We start from the raw sequence: 19,503 nt of genomic DNA on the forward strand, positions 1-19,503 counted from the left end.
GGCGCCTGGGTGGCTCAGTGGGTTAAGCCGCTGCCTTCGGCTCAGGTCATGATCTCAGGGTCCTGGGATCGAGTCCCGCATCGGGCTCTCTGCTTGGCAGAGAGCCTGCTTCCCTCTCTCTCTCTGCCTGCCTCTCCATCTACTTGTGATTTCTCTCTGTCAAATAAATAGGTAAAATCTTAAAAAAAAAAAAAAAAGAAATACTTGATTACTGTTCTGAGAGAAGTGAAACCTTTTCTTCTCAACATTTTTCATATCCCTAAAATCTCAACTTCTTCCCATCTTTTGGATAAAAATCATAGATTTGGGTACAGACATACCTTGTATTTTGTTTTGCTTTGTTTTATAGCCATTGGTAGATACTGCATCTTTTATGAATTGAAAGATTGTGACAACCTGCATGGGACAAGCCTGTGAGTGCCATTTTTCCAACAGCATTCACTCACTTTGTGTTTCTATGTCACATTTGATAATTCTCACAATATTTTAGACTCTTCCACTGTTGTTATATTTGCTATGGCCCATGTGATCAGTGATCTTTAATGTTACAATTGTGATAGTTTTGGAGTACCACAAACTGTGTGCATATATGGTGACGAACTTAACTGATGTATGTGCTCTGACTCCTCAACTGACTGGAAATGTCCCTGTCTCTTTCCCTCTTCTCAGTCCTCCTTAGTCCCTAAGACAGAACGATATTGAAATTGGGCCAGTGAATAACATTACAATGGTCTCTAAGTGTTCAAGTGAAAGGAAGAGCCATACTTCTTATACTTTAGATAAAATGCTAGGATTAATTAAGCTTAGTGAGGAAAGTATGTCAAAAGTCAAGATAGGCTGTTAGGTAAGTATCTTGCACCAAACAGTTAGCCAAATTTGAATACGAAGAGAAAGTCCTTGAAGGAAATTTAAAGTGCTACTCCATGGGCTTCTGGGTGGCTCAGTAGGTTATGAATCTGCCTTCAGTTCAGGTCATGATCTCAGGGTCCTAGGATCTAGGCCCACATCAGGCTCTGTGCTCAGCAGGGGGTCTGGTTGTCCCTCTCTCTCTCCCTTTGTCTTTCCCCCTGCTTGTGCTATCTTTGTCTCTCTCTCAAATAAATAAGTAAAATCTTTAAAAAAAACACACACACATAAAAAATAAAGTGCTACTCCAAAGAACACACAAATTATAAGGACATGAAAGAGCTTTATTGCTGATATGGAGAAAGTTTAAGTGGTCTGAATCAAAAATCAAACCAGCCACAACATTATCTTAAACCAAAACCAAACAGAGAACAAGGCCTTAGATCTCTTTGATTCTACAAAGACTGAGAAAGGTGAAGTAGTTGTACAAAAAAGGTTGAAGCTAGCAAAGTTTGGCTCATGAGGTTTCAGGAAAGAAGTCTTCTCCATAATATAAAAATGTAAGTTATGCAGCAACTGCTGATATAAAAGCTGCAGCAAGTTATCCAGAAGATCTCCTAAGATCATTAATGGGAATGACTATACAAAACAACAGATTTTTAATGTAGACAAAACAGCCTTATATGGGAAGAAGATGACATCTACAACTTTAATAGCTAGAGAGGTCAATGCCTGGCTTCAGAGCTTCAAAGGACAAGCTGACTTTCTCAATAGGAATTAAGGCAGCTAATGATTTTAAGTTGAAGCTGATGCTCATTTACTGGTGCAAACATCCTAGAGCCCTTCAGAATTAGGCTAAACCTACTTTGTTTGTGTTCTGTAATTGGAACAAAGCCTAGATGACAGCACATCTGTTTACAACATAATTTACAATATATTGTAAGCCCACTCACTGTTAAGACCTACTGCTCAGGAAAGAAGAAACAGAAGCAGAAGCAGCAGCAGAAGAAGATTCTTTTCAAAAGTACTGCCCATTGACAGTGCATCTGGTCACCCAACAACTCTGATGGAGAAGTCCAAAACTATTAATGTTGTTTTCATGCTTTCTAACACAACATCCATTCTGCAGCCCCTGGATCAAGGAGTATTTTTTACTTTTAAGCTTATTACTTAGGAAATACATTTATAAGGCTATAGCTGCCGTGCCATAGATGGTGATTTCTCTGATAGATCTGGGCAAAATAAATTGAAAACCTTCTGGAAAGGATTCACCATTCTAGGTGCCATTAAGAACATTTGTGATTCATGGAAAGATGTCAAAATATTGTTTTAACAGGACCTTGGAAGAAGTTAATTCCAAGCCTCATGGATGATTTTGAAGGCTTCTGTGGAGGAAGTTATCACAGATGTGGTAGAAAGAGCAAGAGGAAATAGAGTTAGAAGGAGAGCCTAGAAATATGACTGGATTGCTACAATTTCATGACAAAACTTTAATGGATGAGAAGTTGCTTCTTACGGATGAGCAAAAAGAGTGATGTCTTGAGGTGGGATCTACTGCAGAAGATGTTGTGAAGATTGTTGAAATCTCAACAAAGGCAGTATGTATATTATATAAACGTAGTTGATAAAGCAGCTGTAATTTTTGAGAGGATTGACTCCAATTTTGAAAGAAGGTCTACAATGGATAAAATGCTGTAACTGAATTGCATGGTACAGAGAAATCTTTTGTGAAAGGAAGAGTCAGTCAACGTAGCAAACTTCATTATTGTCATATTTTTTAAAAGTTTTATATATTTGTATAAGAGAGAAAGAAAACACAAGTAGGGGGGAGGGGTAGAGAGAGAAGGAGACCCCCACGGAGCAGGGAGCCTGATGTGGGACATGACCTGAGCTGGAAGGCATAAACATAACTGACTGAGCCACCCAGGCACCCCTCATTGCTGTATTACTTTAAGAAATTACCACTATCACCGCAGCCTTCAGCAGTCATCACCCTGGATCAGTCATCGACCATTAAAATCTGGCCAAGATCTTCCACCAGCAAAAGGTTAAAACTCTCTAAAAATTTGGATGATGGTTAGCACTTTCTAACGATAAACATTTTTAATTAAGGTATGTACATTGTTTTTATGGATATATTGATATTGCACACTTAATAGACACCAGTAAAGTGTAAACATAACTTTTATATTCCCTGAGAAATTCATTTGACTTGCTTTATTGTGATATTTGCTTTGTTGCAGTGATCTTGAACCAAGCCTACAATATCTCCAAGGTACGCCTATATTTTGAAAGGAGATCTAAAGTAAATTTTATCTCCATTAATACAGGAGTTCTCAACGTGAAAGAGGGAAAGTAGAGTTGATTATGTCTTGACTTACAGCTCTGTTCAGTACTTCCTTCTTTTGGAATCTGGTCCCTCAGCCACTTTGTATTGTGTCTATCCTGGGTGAACAAAGAATCCTCAGTGCTCATATAATCTGTCCAATACCAATATGTATACTTTCCATCACTCTGGCCTACTTTCCGGCAGCTTTCTATCAAGTGTGCTCTCCTATCTGCATGTGCAACATACATTATTCATCAAACTTCTCTTTTATTCAGCCTTTCACTAGCCAAAAAGGCCCATTCTTCCTCCCAAAACTCCTTTAATATTTCAAGATAAATTTTGGCAATTTATATTCCCTTCTTTTCTTCATAAAAACCACAAAAACATAAGCAATTCAGTTATTTAAAAACTAGATGATCGTAAGCACAAAGCCTGGGATAGGGAATGGAAGTTTGAGGCTCAGTGTCCTTAAAACTCGATTTGGTGAAGAGACTCTTTGCTGGCACTACATAAAGTTGACAAGGTGTAGAGCTTGTACAGGTGTTTCTTGTAATAACTCCGAACTGCAGTTTAAAAGCTCCATTCACAATCTATATAGATCTCCTTTAACAGTCTTTTGATGTTCTTTCTACTAACAGGTCATTTATAAAAGCATTTAAAAACATGTTAAACATTCAGGAAGAATTCCTGGTGTATAGAGGTTCCTGAGCCATTTCCACTCACCATTTTTTCCACGTGTTTACAATGAGGCCTTTTCTTCCCAATTTAATTTAATATCATTTCCCAAGTATCAACTATGGCCTGGCACATAATTATGTCCATCCTTCCCAGGAAGTAAAGAGGAAAAATATTCCTCCTATAAAAATGTTTTCTTTAAATTTTACTTAGTCATTCTTCGTAGAAATAAATTGTTTTAACTATAAAAGCATGTGCCACAAGTATTTAAAATAAAAATTAAACTGAATATCCGTATCCCTGTTTATTCCCAATCATTTGTCTCAAAGTAAAAGGTTTTATCATTTATCATTTTTATTTTTCATAGCACTTATCACCATAAGTCTACTCCTACAGTTTTACTTTCACTTATTATTTACTTATCAAAGTTAGGCATTATCTTTTGATACCAGCAATGCAAACTAGGGAATTAGTGTACTTACATTATTCTTATCTATCGTAGCCACTCCATTTTCCAGCTGAGGTAAGTGTATTGATATTTTTAGCAGTTTTTAATTATTATATATAGCACTTAAATATTTATTTTTAAACTTATTTTTATCAAGGAATAAATGCTGAAGAGTTTAGTCTAAAAAGAAATAATCTCCCCTTCTTACCCTGCGGGGAACATTTTTAAACCACTTCCTTTTGAGGTCCTTTTAGGGTGGTTACCTCAACAAATCTAGATAATATATACCTCCCTCCCTCTCCCCTTCCTCCTCTCTCTCTCTCTCTGTGCACGCACGCGCACGCGCGCACACACACACACACACACTCACACATATTTTTAGATAGTATATATTGACTCTCTGAAAAAACAAACAAAAACAAACAAACAAACAAACAAATCTGGAATCTCATTCACTTATATTGTCCTCTTTACTGTCTCCTCATAGTGTTTTTATTCTTTACATTTTCTGTTGTTGCTTTTATAATTTTAGAATGCATATTTAAGACCATGGTAAAGGTCCAACAAACTATGATAGTATTTATTGACTTTCCCATAGGAGTTTGCAATATGATATCATTTCCCCAACCCTTTCTTCCCTTGAGGCCCACCCAGTTTTCCTCTCAGTCACAACTTTAACTTTTTCATTGCCAATCTATTGAGTAATCAATGGGATATATTAGTGGGAGTTAGGAGAGACATTTGAGATAAATATAGACATCTGGGGGCTATTCTGCATGTGATGGCATACAAAGCATAAGATTAATGAAACTGCCAAGGGACTGAAAAATGGAAATCTAAAAATGGATCAAGGGGCTGAGACTGGGCACTCTGATGCTAAGTTCAGAAAGTAGACTTAGGGGAGGTAGGACAAAAATCAAAAAAGGCATGGTAGGGCAAAAAGAAAAGGACTAAGAATGTATCATAGAATTTTATTCAATGAAAGACACTGGTGTTGATAATAACAGTGAGCTCCATGGAGTTTGGGTGGAGGAGGCTATTTAGAGCAGTTTTAAGAGAGAATGGGAGGTGAGGAATTGGACACGTGGATTGCTGGCCTTTCATTTCAGAAGATTTGCTGTAAACTCGGATTGAGAAATGGAGAAGTGGCTGGTGAGGGAAACAAAATCAAGGGAAGTATCATTTTAAAGATGAAATTATTTCTGAACCATGATGAATATGAACATAAAGAGTAAAAAATTATGATGTCGGAAAGAGAATAGCTGGAAGGATGTCCTTAAATTATAGAGAATATAAAAGATCTGTTGCTCAAATGGAAAGAGTGTCTTCAGTTAGAAGCTAGTAGGTGGGTAACTAGATGATGGGGACTGTAAAGATGTCCTTATGATTATGGATTTCTTAGCGAAGTAGGAAACGAGGATACCAACTTGTGATTTTGTAAGGCAGGTGAGAGGAGAAAATTGTTGTCTAGGAGAAAATAGATCCACCTCATTACTGCCTATAAATTACAAGTGCTCATGATTTGAAACGGGATTTCCTTCTGACTGAGAAAGAAAAGAAAAGAAAAAACAAACTACTCAGTTTGGAAGAATGTAGTATTTTGGATAGATATTTTAAAACTTAAAAATTAAAAGCCATAAGAATATTTGCAAACAAAAACATGGGAATTACTTGTGAAATTACTTGTGCACATCTCAACACTCCATATACAGATTATCAGTAATTTTTTATTCAAAGTCCTAGATCTTTTAAAAAGAAATAATGGGGAGGTAAGTTCTTACTTTCAGAAAGAATATTTTTAGTGAACATAAGAATAATTTTTTTCCTTTTTACAAAGTTACTACTTGTATTGACCTTCTATCAGCAGAATATATTTTCATGACTTATTTTTGCAGTACAAGAAATTTAATCATTTTGCATAATATGATCTGAATCCTGCCTTTGGCCCTCATCTCCTACTAATCCGCCCCTGGATCATTCTGGTCCAGGCACTCTGGCCTTTTTGCTGTTCCCTGAATATGCCAGACACCTCCATGGCTTAAGGATTGTACTTACTCTTCTCTCAACCTACATATATACTTATATATGATGTACTCTTATTTAAAAAAAAATCATTATCATAAATAAAGCACTTATACTTTTGTTTTCTGTATTATTTTTACTTCACAGGATTTTATGCCTGTCAAAAAGTGATACGATTCATTAATTTATTTGTATATTAACTTTCTCTAACAATATGCATCATAAAGACAGGGATTAAAGTCTTTTTGGTTCATTGTTGTATTCCTAGCACCAAGAATAAAGTCTTACCCAGACATCATATTTAATAAAATTGTAGAATTGAGAACAGTTAAAAACATTGGAGCTATAAGATAATCATCTTTGTTTTTATCATGATTCCTGACAATTTTACTCAGAAACTACTACTTCCTTTTTTAACATCCCATGAGGCTGTTCTTATGCCATACTGGTCTCTTGGATTGTGTTTTGGTTTTGGAACAGGGACTGTCCTGTATGGCTATCCCCATGTGTGTCTTAGTATCTTCTTCACAAATTGTATTTTCAGGAGGTTTGTTTCATTCACCACACTCGCAAATTGCTTATGAATAATTAGAACTGGACATTTTCATTCCTTCCTGGTTTTGATGTACAGTAGCTTACTCTGTCCCGGGTCTCAGTCTTCTCTGTGTGGCATTCTATGCTACTTCTTGGCTAGGACAAAGAAAGGAAGATGTTGGTCTTCTTTTGGTAGGAAGGAAACTCCTGTTAAGGTTTAGTTTTTCCTACAGCTGCAAATAGATCCATCCATCCTCATGTTTGAATCAAAGAGAGTATGAAACTTCATATGTAAATCCACTTGTGCCTACCATCTCCACCTCAGTTGCAACTAAGTCATATAATTGTCCCCACCTCAGTTGTAGCACCCGAGTCATATCATCACCTTCTATCATTGTTGATACACAATATTAAGGTGTTGAATAAAATTAGTACTAATGTGTTCCATTTATCCCAAGAACTAATTCAAACTTTTAATGTGTTTTGTTGTTTCTTGTTATTATTACTTTTACTATTTCTTCAAACATCTTTGAGACCCTTATTATTTCAGGGAAGAGAATGAGAGGAGGGGGAAAGCCTCCAGTGCAGAGTTTGGGTTGAAGCTAATTGTTTTCCCTCTCCCTCTTTTTATTTGCAATGAATTCCTGAAACATCAACATCAGAGAAGTTGTGTATTTTATACCCCTCTTCCATAACCATCATTATATTTATATTGCTGTTTAGTTTAGATGGCCTGGTAATATTATTGTTATTTATTCATCTTACAATGATAGAGAGTATAAATAGATACTCCCTTTCACTTCAGAACTTCCAGCATATATTTAATTCTGTTCAGGTTGCTCTTTATTGAATCATATTTCTGTATTGTTTTGTTTTTTCATCTGCAAATGAGAGGGGGGAAAGGGCAATTTTTATTTAAAATATAATAAAACATTTTAAAACTTTTGGTAATAACTGCATGATAAATAAAAATCATGATTGGTCCGAAGCTCATTCAGAATGTACATTTCGGTTTTAATATCAAGGCCAGTATAATTCATTAATAAAATATTTGTACACTATTCAGTTAATTTATGATTTTCTGTGAGACTAATATTATAATTAAAATTTTTTCAAAGCAAACTACCAACTATTTAAAAGGGAGTTTTTCTTTCTTTTGCTCTTTTTAGTAAAAAAAAAGGGGGGGAGTTGCCCCAGTTTTGCTGTCAGTTGGGATGTCATATATCAGGAATTATGTTCAAAGAAGTTTGGGAACATGTCTTGTTAACATACAACAGTTTCTGGTCCATAATAGCTAGTCATATACTCATTGAATGCATGATTTTCTGAGCAAACTCCATACTCGGTTTTCATTTCCTTTTTTAAAGAAAAAGTAAGAGTGGAATTGGGATACCCAGGATTAACACTCAAAATTTTGTCTGATAACATCATGAAAACAGTCTAAGAACCAGTTCTTGGGCCTAATAACTGAGAAATAACATTTTAGACTCTGCTTATGTATGTATTCAAGTATAGATAAATTAATTGAATATCAATGATAATGATCTTATCTCTGTTTTTAGTTTTTATTCATCCTTTCTGTTGAAAGTTATAAACATACTTGCAAAATAGTTTTGTATATTTAGTAGATCTGAGTTAAAATATTATCTGTCTACAAACTACAAACAGCAAAGACCATTTATTTGTAAATCTTTTATTTCTTTCTTCCTTTTCTTTCTTTTTTCTTCCGTCCTTCCTCTTTTTTTCGTGTTCTAAAATATAGGTCTGTCTGAGAGAATAGGATTTTTCCCTTGGAAAAATCCAGAAGCCTGAAAGTTATGTTGCTCTTCATTCCCCATCATTACAACCTAATGATGTTATATTTGGTGAAAATATCACTGCTGATATCTATTTGTTTCTCCTGAATTACAAAAAGCACATTAAGATTCCTCAGGCTAGAAATTTTATTCTTTGAACTGTTCACAGTGCCGCTGGCCACACATAGAATTTAGATTGCAAGGGAATATTCAATCCTTCACTTAACAGCACTCAGCCTATTGAATATTTAATTATTTCCCTTTAAATGGTAAACAATTGGAAATATTTTCCCCCTAAAGGGACAACATTCTTTTTCTATTCTCCTATGAAACTAATTTGTTTTATTTTAATTGCAATACTTACTATTAACAAAGAAGATTGAACATGTTTTGTTGCTCAATTCCTATTTATTTATAAAATGTAACTACGGAAGGAGAACAGAAAATTGAGTGGTGATGTATACCACACTCATTAAGAGGCAGTGTGCAGTTAAGGATAGTAGTAGTGCTTAAGAGCATGGACTAATAGCCAAGCAGCTCATATTCTAATTCTTTTTTTTTTTAAAGATTTTATTTATTTATTTGACAGAGAGAGATCACAAGTCGGCAGAGAGGCAGGCAGAGAGAGAGAGGAGGAAGCAGACTCCCTGCTCAGCAGAGAGCCCGATGCGGGACTCGATTCCAGGACCCTGAGATCATGACCTGAGCTGAAGGCAGCAGCCCAACCCACTGAGCCACCCAGGCGCCCCATCCTCCTCTCTTTCTATGCCTGCCTCTCTGCCTACTTGTGATCTCTGTCTGTCAAATTAATTAATTAATTAATTAATTTTAAAAAATTTAGGCAACTGACATAGAAGAAAATTTAAAGAAATGCATATGCATAAAAATTATAGAATGTTGAAATTGAGGTATTGTGACAATGACTTGTTTATTCTACTTACCATCAGTCATGTTATTAATGATGTAACTATTCTCTGACTCCTGATGCAGGTTAAACAATCATATCCTTATGTCTTATAATAAAACAATTACTGGTATAAGCAGAGAAGATGCTATTTTGTGTTAAAAAAAATTATCCCTCCAGATAGATTAGACATTAGATCCTGAAATTAGATTTTATGTGACTCTTTTGGAATTTTTGAACTGAACAGAGTGATTCATTTGATAGTTAAAGGAGTCATGGTATAATGCCAACTGACTGCCACCTTGATATTTATTTTGTTTATTCTTCCATTCAAAGATTAAACTTTGAGAAAACTTTGAACCATTCCTTTCTTTCATACTAATCAGTAACTATTGTTCTTCTTTTGTAATGTTTCACTTTTTTTGTGTTATTTTTCTTACATTTCCATAGCAACTACCCCAATTTTGTTTTGTTTTGTTTTCTCTAGTGGAGCTTTACTCTCTGTACTCCACAAAAATATGTGGGTATCTTGGACATGTTACTATAATGGCACCAATTCAAATAGATATTTTAAAAATGTTTATCAACATTTATTAAGTATGCAAAACAACTAACTTTTATTTACCCAGTATAAATTTTACATCACAAACTTGTGTGCAGAAAATGTTATATTACTTGTCATAAAATTAAATTGTACTTCTTCACCATCTCCACCTGCTGAATGGCCAGGAAATTCTATTTGTCATTATCAGGCATCTCTCTTCCCCATTATCCCATTCTTCTCAGGGGTGTGTAAAGGTATTGGAAAGCTTTCTTGGTATGGAATAGTTTTTGGAGGGCACATGTTTTGGTCGCCATGAATATATTTGTTATATATAAGCCAACAGAGGCACTTGCAGCAGAATTATGGTTCTAATGTCATTCTTTGAGTGGAAACATTTTTGCTGAGGCAGAATCATTTTGAGCTCAAATTAACCATCCCATTTTCTCTGAAGTCTAGTTATTTCCACTTGGTCCTGAAGACATCTTGGGCTCTTTCTTTCACCTCCGGGACCAGTTGCCTTTTTTAGTCTTAAAAACTAATATATTGCACTATTTTCCAGTTCCCTCTTAAAAAAGAATTCCTCATAAAAATTTTTTACATGTATTTGATGTTCTCACTTCGCCTTCTCCTATAGACTTTCTCAGTATTTCATTGAAGCTGCTTCCTTCAAAGTCATCATTGATCATCCTGTAATCAAATCCAACTGTAATGTATCAGTCCTTATCTTACTTTGCCTCTTGGGAGCATTTAACACCCTGATCATTTCTTGTTGAAAAACTCTTTTCTTTAATTTTGCTTTGAAAATGTTAAATTGCATTTTATTTCTAGAAACTACCCTATCTTTCTTGGAAACTTACTGGTACTCATTTTCAATTTTTCTTTACTGAATACTCTTCAACTTTTAAATGATCTTCCCTTTTTCTATACTATATATCTAGTACCATTAAGTACCCTGTTTTGGTTGTTACCTCAAATATTATCCCCAGCTCTAACCTCTCCCCTAAGCTCCAGGTTCACATAGCCACTCTCCACTGAGCATCTCTAATGTTACATAATTAATGGTATTTGATCTCTCTCATTATCATGATCTAAACTGAACTCTCATTTTTCCATTTAAAGCTTGCTCAGAAATTTCTAGAAATAATCACGGACTCCTCTTTTTCTTACACTCCATGTGTAATGCATCAGGAGGACTTGATGATGCAGGAGAGAGAGTTCACATCCCTGGAGTGGTGTTCTTAAGTAAATGACAGGGAACGTGATCCCAGATGCAGGTTGAGTAATTGGCCTCAGATAGAAGGAGGGGAAATTCATCCAAAAGGAAGAAAAGGAGCTTAACCATGGCAGACACAAGTAGGTTGATGAATTTGGTGTTAGGCAGTTATGGAAGTTAGTCTGGCAGTGGCATAACAAGGGCTGGATAGTGTGAGTGATGGAGGCATAGACATCACATAAAAATAATAAAAAACTTACATACAACAATAAATCCAACTAAACTTCCTCCATTACCACCACCAAGTGCTGGCAGTTCCAAAAAATATGTCAATGAAAAAATATTTTTTCTTAGAAAAATAATTTATCTTTGTTCTAACTTTTGAATCAGAGGTTACAACCTTCTTTGTAAAGAGCCAGATAGTAAGTATTTTAGGCTTCACAAGCCACAGACAGCACATTAATGAATGAGCATGGCTATGCCTTAGTAAAACTTTATTTGTAAAATCAGATGACAGGAGACATATTTTGAAAGAGGTTTCTATGGTTGATGTCAAAGAGGTTACTGCCTGTGTTTTCCTCTGGGATTTTTATGGTTTCAGGTCTCACATTTAGGCGTTTAATTCATTTTGAATTTATTTTTGTAAGATGGTGTAAGAAAATGTAAGATGTAAATATAATGGTGTAAGAAAGTGGTCCATTTTCTTTTCTTTTTTTTTTTTTTTTTTTTTGCATGTTGCTATCCAATTTTCCCAACACCCTTTGCTAAAGAGATTTTTTTGCCCATTGGATATTCTTTCCTGCTTTGTCAAAGATTAATTGAGCATGTAGTTATGGGTTCATTTCTATGCTTTCTATTCTGTTACATTGATCTATGTATCTCTTTTTGTGCCAGTACCATACTGTTTTGATTACTATAGTTTGCAATATATACCTTGAAGTCCAGAATTGTGGTACCCCCAGCTTTGTCTTCTTTTTCAAGGTTGCTTTGGCTATTCAGGGTCTTTTGTGGTTCCATACACATTTTACAATTGCTTGTTCTAGCTCTGCCAGCAGAAGAAATGCATAAACATTATTCCAAAGAAGATATACAGTTGACCAATAAACACAAGAAAAGATGCTCAACATCACTGATTATCAGGGAACTACAAATCAAAGCTACAATGAAATATCACCTCACGCCTGTCAAGGTGGTTAAAATCAACAACCCAAGAAACAACAGGTGTGGAGAAAAAGGAACACTCATGCACAGTTGGTGGGAATGTAAACTTGTGCAGCCACTGTGGAAAACAGTATGGAGATTCCTCAAAAAGTTAAAAATACAGCTACCCTATAATCCAGCAATTGCACTACTAGGTATTTACCCAAAGAATGCAAAAATACCAACTTAAAGGGATCATGCACTGGACATTTATAGCATCATTATCTATAATAGCCAAATTATGGAAACAGCCCAAGGTTCCATGGTTCCATTGACTACTGAATGGATAAAGAAGAATATATATTAAGAATATATATATATATTTTTTTAAGACATTTATATATTAAGTGCCACACACACACACACACACGTGTGTGTGTGTGTGTATGATTATATGATATATTACTCAGCCATATAAAGAATGAGATCTTGACATTTGTAACAACATGGATGGAACTATAGAATATTATGATAAGTGAAATTAGTCATTCAGAGAAAGACAAATACCATATGATATCACTCATATGTGGAATTTAAGAAACAAAACAAACAAGCAAATGAAGAAAGAGAGACAAACCAAGAAAAAGACTACTCCATATAAGGAACAAACTGAAGGTTACCAGTGGGGAGGTGGGTGGAGGGATGAGTGAAATAGGTGATGGGAATGAAGGAGTGCACTTGTGATAAGCACTAGGTGTTGTATGGAAGTGTTGAATCACTGTATATTGTACACCAGGAATTAATTTTATGGTGTATATTAGCTAACTGGAATTTAAATGAAAACTTTTTAAAAAGCACTTGGCAAGCTAGACTTGGTCCTTGGGCTATCGTTACTAACTTCTGCTTTAAGCAACTGCCTACAGCAAGAATAGACTTGACTTCCTCTTACTATTCAGACCTCTGTAGTAGTATCACCATGCCCTGGTTGTTGCTGTTTACTCAGTGAGAAAATAAAATTATATGGGAGTGAGAAAGAGAAGAAGGTATAGAATATCTGAAGAGGAAGGACCTAGATAGGAAGGAGTCATTGAAGAGGATGAGAAAGAAAATGGGCCGGGAAAATATGTAATTGCCTGATAGTGCTATAGGTCCTCTTCTGTTTATCATTTGTAAACTTCAAGTGTGGGGCAGTTAGTGTTATTTAAGGTGTGTCTCTTGCCATACTCAGGCATGTAGGTCCACCCTTAAAGTATATTGGAATTTGAATTTAACCAGTGCTAAGAATTTTCCAGAAAAGAACAGTGAACCAAGATGCAAAGACATTAAAGTGTGCAAAAAAAGTGATCCTAATGATTGTTCTGAAATAAATAGAAGAATATTATAGACATGATGGAGCAGTGAGAGTTGCCTAGAAAGATAAGAAATGTCTTCAGAGGGTAAGATTATGAAATTGAAGTTGTAGCTAATGACACAGTCTTACATTTGTCCATGGAAATGAATCACTGTGGTGGAATGGAAGTGGAAGATAGCTCCATTGGATCTCTACTATTGGGTAGAATGTGCAAATGGATATTAAAACGATCTAGAAAGATGACTGGAGATGTGGTGGGGGAAAGAGAAAAAAGAGAAAACAGAACTGGAGGAGTGACTGGACATATTAATGATAGTGAGGAGAAGTAGGTCATATCCTGAGCTATAAAGAATCTTACCCACCATGCCCTTCCCTCCTTCCTTCTAATCCAAGAACAGTATAGTATAGCTCTTCTGTTGATTTATGTTTTCAGACACAAAAGCCGGGAGCAAAGGATTATTTTTTAGGTCGCTTTTCTTTTTATCCTGCTCAGAAAAGACTATAGCAATAGAATATAGAATCAACAAACATTAATAGAGATAATTCAAAATAATGTATTGTTCTATTAGATTATTAAAGAAACCTCCATAAAGGAGGAGATACATAGTATAAAAAATGGGTTCAATATAAGAAAAGTCCACATATTTTAAGGAGAAAGGATATTAATACAGTAAATTATGTGCTTTCAAAATTTGTAGACAGGTTGGCAGAGTAGGCTGGAGACGAGCGTCAGAATACTACATAGGTAGCTACTAACTCTACCACAATCAAGAAGGTAGAAAATATATTGGCTTCCTTGACACCACGAAATGCGAAGACACCCTACTGTAACTAAGATCAAGTGAGCAGGAAACAAAGGCCAGGAAGCTACCTCCCTATAATTGCTTTTCCAAACCCCGTGGAGCTAAAACTGTAACCATGCTGGGAGATTGAGGCAGCAACCTACACTCCTACAACTTTGATTCGCTAGCTGAAAACGTCAGCCAAAACATGAGGAAATCCAATAAGGATCTATCTAGTTGATATAACTTAATTAGCATGCGGAATTATAGCTGCAAGGGAATCTGGTAAATACAGGTTTTACCTTTCTGTTTTCTGCTATGCTAAAAAGGTGAATGAAACATGTGTGGGAATAAACACTGAAAGCCAGTTGATCATGTCACCACACATTCATTTATTTCCCCTGGGGAAAGGAAATGGTTATTTAAAATAATAAAATTTAAGGGAAGTTTCCTGTGGTGGTTCTTATTCCTTCTGTGATTTTGGAACTAAACATGTTCTTTGAAGTCCAATTAAGGCATTTTAAATATCTGTTAAAAAATACATGCCTTACATTATTGGGAGGCATTTTGTTTACTAATCATTATAAGCCTGTTTCTTAGGTGCTATAGACTTTTTAATGGTATATAAAAATATTTGAAGGCTGTAGGGACACTTGGGTGGCATAATTGATTTAGCCTCCAACTCTTGATTTCAGTTCAGGTCATGATCTCAGTGTTGTGGGATGGAGCCTGGCACCAGGCTCTGCACTGGTCCTGGAGCCTGCTTAAGATTCTCTTTCTCTCTCTCTCCCTCTGCTTTTCTTCTTCCTCCCCAACCCCCCACTTTCTCTCTCTCCCTCAAAATAATAAGATTAAATTAAAAATAAAAATTAAAAATTAAAACTTGGAGTTAAAATTAGTAAATATTTATTTAGATATTGGTATAGACAGGTTTATACCTTCATTAATTTTTCAACCCAATATTCAAGAAAGGTTTATTATTATGAAAGCATATGTCAGTTAATTTTTTTTAAGTTCCTGATCATTCTTGAATATCCATGATAATTTGGGGAAAATTGTAGCCACCCGTGGTAAAGTGTACAGTATAAAACACATGCACAAAATCAATGTTATGCAAATCCTACCTCTTTTGGGGGAAAAACATGTATAAAATATGTCATTTTGTAGTACTGCTATAATTTTGAATATATGGCATATGGTTGAGACTGTTTTTTTTTTCCTTTGAAAGAAACAGACATACTACCAAATTAAATCAATTTACATTCCACCTGCTTGTTCCAGGTATGTGTTGCCACAGCTGATGAGTTTTACCTCCATAACAGCAGCTCTCACTTTCACCCTGGCTCCTGCTCCATCCCTTTATCAGCCCTAATAGGCACTATCTTCAGAGTTACATTTCTAAAACAGAGATGTGGCCAGGTCACTTTCCTGCTTAAAAACCTAAAATAGCTTCATAATGTGCCCGGGATAAATCTAAGCTCCTTCGTTGATCCCTGAGCCATTTTCTCCAACCAAATTAGCTGGCATGCCTTTCCTGCACTATACCTTACCCATTCCTGTCTCTGTCTTTGTATTTATAATGCTATCTGCTCTTGGAAAGCTCTTTTTGCTTATTTGACTGACAACTCTCCACTCTGTAAATCACTCTATTCTGTAAGGTTTTATCTCATTACATAAGCCCAAGGTCATCTCTTCATTTTATTTCATAATTAAAAATAAATAACCAACTAAAAAGACAGCAATATAACACATTATTCCCATACTGAGGACAGTTATTTTCTCCCTTTTACTTATCCATTTTAAATTATGATTTACTGTCATAATTTTAATAAATATAATAATTTAGTCAGTATTAGAAGGCATTTTAAATTTGTGAATGTATTTATTGGAAGATAAATACTATATTTTAGTAACAAGAAATGATCCTTTTATGTTCTTCATTCAGAGAAACAATTTAAAGATGAGAAATAATTTAAATTACTTAGTTTGACTTGTACTATTATGATATCTATGCATTAATCTGTTACATGAAGAAATGACATGGAAATTAATGTTTTGAGTGTCAGGCATATTCTTTGTGGATTGATGATATTTATAAATTTCCTTCTGATTTAAAAGTTCTTAGATTCAGTTTAGGCTGTTAATGATATTCTTTTAACATAGAGACAGAGCTCTCTGTAGTGTGGACAAGTTGTTACAATATGTTCAACATGTTGAAATTTCTAAAAGTACATGTGAGAAAATTTTTAAATGCCCATTTCTTTTTGGTTCTCTCCTTTGAGATGACAATCTTTTTATAAAGATTAAGTTTAGTTTGCTGCATATAATAACACTGCCTAACAGACCACTTCATAGATTTAAGATTCACTTCAGGAAATGATTTTACCTAGCAGTTACATCAAATTTGCTTGCTTGCATATCTATTCATCTCACCTTGTTTAATCATTTGTTTTTAATGAAATATCCTGGCACAAGGGGCAGGCAATTGTTTTAGTTGACATGAAATGGAATCAAGTGCTTGTCACAGTGATTTTATTTATGTGATGCAAGCATTTTGAAGAAAATGCATCTGGTAAAGACTATTTATTTTCCCTTTTAAAGAAACACATTTTTAAAAGTCCAATTTACATTTTAAATGTTAAATGCAGATTCACATTACCAAATAGCCTCCACAATTTTATCTTTTCTAAAAATCAAAAAGAAAAACACATTGATGTATAAAAAAAGGGGGGAATGAATCATTCATTTCAATATTTTTTCTTTCCTCTTGCTCTACCTATGCAAGTTTTCAAACTGTCTTCTTTCCAGTCTTGTAAATTTTCTAAGAATGTAGCATTTTAATATTTCTGTTGTAAGCAGTATATTTCTTTAGGGTTTCTAAACTACAAGTAATTAGCAGTTAAATAAATAATTATAACATAGTTGCACAGTCTTCCAAAATATTGTCAGTGTGAAGTGAGTTATCATTTAAAAGAAAATTATTATCCAATCTAATTTAATTTTTAACCTGAACTTTACATTAGCCAACAATAAATTCTCTGTATGGGTAAGTTTGTCAATTATAATAGCAATGCCATTTTGCTTATATGGCATCAGCATTCTGGCCCTACCATTTATAAAGTCAATGACACTGATAAGTTCTTTACTTCCTCAGAAACATTCTTTAGTTTCCCCTTCTGTAAGCAGAAAGGACAAAGAAGCTGGTTAGGATTATATGAGATAGTTAGTGTGGGTGAAAGTATCATATAAACACACAAATGGGATGGGGGGATGGGCAGAGGGACAGGAGTAAGAATCCCAAGCGGACTCCATGCTATGCACAGAGCCCAATGTGGGGCTCAATCCCACAACCCTGAGATTCCAACATGAGCTGAAGTCGAGTCCAGTGTTTGATTGACTGAGCCACCCTGACACCCCAATTTCTCACTTTAGTTACTATAGTCATCCTAAAAGCTTGTGCCTCTTAAATGTAACTTCATGGGAATAATTCCTGATTGATTGGTTTATGGTATCGCTACTTACAAAAATAATGAAACTGATTTAAAATTGTATACAAGAGACATGTCACTGAAATTTTGCTAAATATTCACTCAAAATTATAATATAAGTTCTAGTATTGTCAAAAGGCCTCTTTGAAGATTTTCTGTAAATATACACAATCACAAAGAAGCAGTAATTCTAGTGATTGAGATGTTATTACATTGTTTCTTTACTGAAAGCTGACTCAATATACAGCTTTATTTAGAGATTACAATGATTCTTCGCTATACTAATATGTTCTCTCTAATAATTAAAACTAGTCATTGAGAAATCTTCATTTGGAAATTATTGTTCCACCTTTGAAAATTCACGTTCATTATATTTTATTTTCTTTTTTTTTTTTTTTGACTTTTTTTTTTTTTAATTTATTTTTTATTTTCAGCATAACAGTATTCATTATTTTTCACCACACCCAGTGCTCCATGAGGGTTTAAGCTCTAATGACTCTTCTGTTTCCTTTACAATATGAAAAAAATGTTTTAAACTATTTTGTACTGTATGCTTAATTGCCTTTGTTTATGAAGGTTTATTTTGTTGTGATTTTCAATATCATTTTTATATTTTAACATTTACACATAAGTACACACCCACTCACAAGTGCAAGCACATGTACATACATGCACACCTATGAATATACATGAAATATGTCTTTATGTCCACCAGCACCAGCTGGACAATTTTCAAGTCTTAGTGCAAAATGAAAATGTTAGATTTCCTGTTCAAAATAATTAAGAATTCCAAGGTGGCAACAAAAAACCATTAAACCAAAAGTGAGGCTTTTCTGAGAATGGAGACCAGTGTAATTACATAAGTCACACATTTGCTAAGCAGGCCAGGCTGTTCAGATTTTCTGCAGGAAAACTGTGCAAACTTAATAAGTTGTTTCTTCCTTTTTCTTGCTGTTGCATCAGTAATGTATAAAGAGGAAAATGGTAATAAAATACCAGTTGCTGCTATTAATGTTGCTTTATGATAAAGTATAACTATAGAATATACCTATATACATACATACATATGTATATATGTATACCTTGAAGATTAAATATACATACATACCCACATATACATATGTATATATATGTATATTTAATTTTCAAGGCTAGAACATGAATCATGTTTCTAGTCCATGGACTTGGACATAGTTCATAGTTCATAAAATCAATCAACTTAGTATCCAATTTTTAAATAACTTTTCTTACCTATGAAATCTCTGAGGTGTAGCACAACTAAGTGATAGGCAAGAAAAAGATGCATTTCTTGAAGTACAGTATCCAAACTGTATTTCCAACACATTGTACAGACTGCATTCTCCTGGGAAGAGAAGAGTCTTTGAACTTTCTACCCAGTGGAAGGAGTAAACTCTAATCTAGTGATCTAAG

The 19,503-nt window shown here is 34.7% G+C and overlaps 1 protein-coding gene and 1 long non-coding RNA gene across 6 annotated transcripts in view; one reads left to right on the forward strand and one right to left on the reverse strand.

Moving 5' to 3' along the window:
- Positions 1-19,503, forward strand: part of CSMD3 (CUB and Sushi multiple domains 3) — a 1,245,805-nt gene that overhangs the window by 728,041 nt on the left and 498,261 nt on the right. The window lies entirely within an intron of this gene.
- Positions 7,687-19,411, reverse strand: LOC309859407. The gene is made up of 3 exons (XR_014308669.1): positions 19,324-19,411; positions 12,245-12,356; positions 7,687-7,735 (listed from the first exon to the last, which is right to left on the reverse strand). It is a non-coding gene; the product is annotated as an uncharacterized lncRNA (long non-coding RNA).

Source organism: Mustela nivalis, assembly GCF_964662115.1.
Source record: "Mustela nivalis genome assembly, chromosome: 2".
Lineage (NCBI taxonomy): Eukaryota > Metazoa > Chordata > Mammalia > Carnivora > Mustelidae > Mustela > Mustela nivalis.